The sequence below is a fragment of the Schistocerca piceifrons genome, unplaced genomic scaffold (genome assembly GCF_021461385.2).
Source record: "Schistocerca piceifrons isolate TAMUIC-IGC-003096 unplaced genomic scaffold, iqSchPice1.1 HiC_scaffold_1387, whole genome shotgun sequence".
Taxonomy (NCBI): Eukaryota; Metazoa; Arthropoda; class Insecta; order Orthoptera; family Acrididae; genus Schistocerca; species Schistocerca piceifrons.
This window is the reverse complement of record NW_025727221.1, coordinates 15001-17500: the sequence shown is the minus strand read 5'-3', so window position 1 is coordinate 17500 and position 2500 is coordinate 15001.

Sequence of the window (2500 nt, the reverse complement as noted above, 5' to 3'; positions counted from 1 at the left end):
CAAACCACCAGCGAGAACCGCTGGGGCGACCGAGCAGCAGACGGCGTCGCGGCGCCGAGCGCCGGGCGGCGGCGCATCCTCAACGCACACAGTCCTCAATCGGACCAGCACACTGAAGATGTCCACCGCGCTTCGCACCGGGCCCGCGAGGACCTACTTTGGCCGCACGGCGCCGCGCGCAGGGTGCGCCGGCGCGCAGCTGCGACGCCTGCCGCGTCCGTCGGCCGGCGCGCCTGCCACTGGCCGCCCCCACCAGCCGGCTGTAGCGCGTGCGCCCACGCACCGCGCGGCCAGCACGCCGGGAGGCGCCCCCTCACCGGCCGGGGACGGTCCCACCCAGCCACCGCCGCGTATCGCTTCACACCCAGATGCCGTTCAGTTTCGTCGGCATGGTGGGTATCGCTGGAACAACCGGTTAGTACCTCAACCTATCGTCGCCATCACCGATTCACCCCTAGCGAGAACAACCGCACCACAACAGGTTACCATTTGTTCATTTGCGTAACTTCACCAGAAAACGCAGGCGTCCATCGCCATTTGCAACTTCAACGATTATTGCATGCCTGTGTCAGGTGTCACGCCACACTACGTCTGCCCACATACACGCAACAAAATGTGCACGCCTAGACAATACGTGGAAGGTGGCCCCCGTACGTATGCGATGTCCATTGCTCGAACGACTGTCAACCGGCCTCTGTAGCATGTCGCAGATATGGAACGCGGTGCACCATGCCATCACGGTGTGTGAGGAGAGACGACTAGGTCCGAATACATCAACAGACAGCTCATGCTGATCGCCATCCACGGCGTCCGTTCCTCCCACACGTCTCTATGGCGTACCACACTGCAATCCAGCTCTCATAGGGAGACGACACGTAGCTGCGTGCACAATATTTGCACTGTATGGTCCGCCGTTTTTGGGCGCAGTCGTTGTGCGGTCACACATGTGCCACGATGTATCATTCAGTACATAAGGACGAATGTGCAGTACAGATTGTGGTTCACGCGTACGACATCAGCGGACAGTTGACACAGGCCGCACCACAACGTAGCCTGAGTACGTCGCATGCGAAGGGCATTGAACATGCAAACTTCTCACCAACCAGCTTGCGAAGGCAGGGGGCAAGGTGGGGACGTGGGGAGGGGCGGCATGTACGTCCTGCTGCCATCCACATTACAGTGTACAGCAGGAGCATGTGGAAAGTGAGCAAGACTTGCAAGGTGTTTAACATGAAGCGATACACAGGGGTGCGGGCAGTGCGAGTAGCGAACTATATTGCGAGGGTTGCGGGTGGGCAACACTACAGTAATTGAACGAGTCGTATAACAATTACAGAGCAGGTTTAGGCGACAACGTGGGTTACGTTAAGGCGACAACATGGGTTAGGTTAAGGCACAACATGGGTTAGGTTAAGGCACAACATGGGTTAGGTTAAGGCACAACATGGGTTAGGTTAAGGCACAACATGGGTTAGGTTAAGGCACAACATGGGTTAGGTTAAGGCACAACATGGGTTAGGTTAAGGCACAACATGGGTTAGGTTGAGGCACAACATGGGTTAGGTTAAGGCACAACATGGGTTAGGTTGAGGCACAACATGGGTTAGGTTGAGGCACAACATGGGTTAGGTTGAGGCACAACATGGGTTAGGTTGAGGTACAACATGGGTTAGGTTAAGGTACAACATGGGTTAGGTTAAGGTACAACATGGGTTAGGTTAAGGTACAACATGGGTTAGGTTAAGGTACAACATGGGTTAGGTTAAGGTACAACATGGGTTAGGTTAAGGTACAACATAGGTTAGGTTAAGGTACAACATAGGTTAGGTTAAGGTACAACATAGGTTAGGTTAAGGTACAACATAGGTTAGGTTAAGGTACAACATAGGTTAGGTTAAGGTACAACATAGGTTAGGTTAAGGTACAACATAGGTTAGGTTAGGTTAGGTTAGGTTACACGTTGTTGTACGGAAAGGTGTAGGGGGGGGGGGGGGCGGGGGCGGCAGGTTCGTTGATAGTGATTATAGTAAGTGAATGCTTGTGACATGATCAGATTTGTCACGTCAGGATGCACCTTTGGCTTATTAGAGGCGGCGCTCCAATTCTATGCTTGTGTGAGACCTGTGTCTTTGACTCATGTCATTGTTTGTGCGCTGTGACAGGAGGTACTATTGTGATGTTGGGTGCACCGTTGTATAGGACATGTGTGGGTGTTGGTGCCTGGTCTGCGCAATGGTGGATGTCGAAAGGCTGGGATATTGTATTTTCCGCACGGACCTCCTGGTCTGGTTGTGATAGTGTGGATTGTGTAATGTGGCGGAGAAGATGCACTGGATGTTGTTCCATGCTGGTGCTTACATATTGTATGTGCGCCTGTTAGAAGCAGAGAGTGGTGCGTGATCAGAGTGTCTGGCTGACGTGTGGTTCCCATTTTGGGCAGACTCTTTCAGCATGTATACGGACAGTTGTGTATATTTGCTGTAGTTTGATGGCTCTGCAT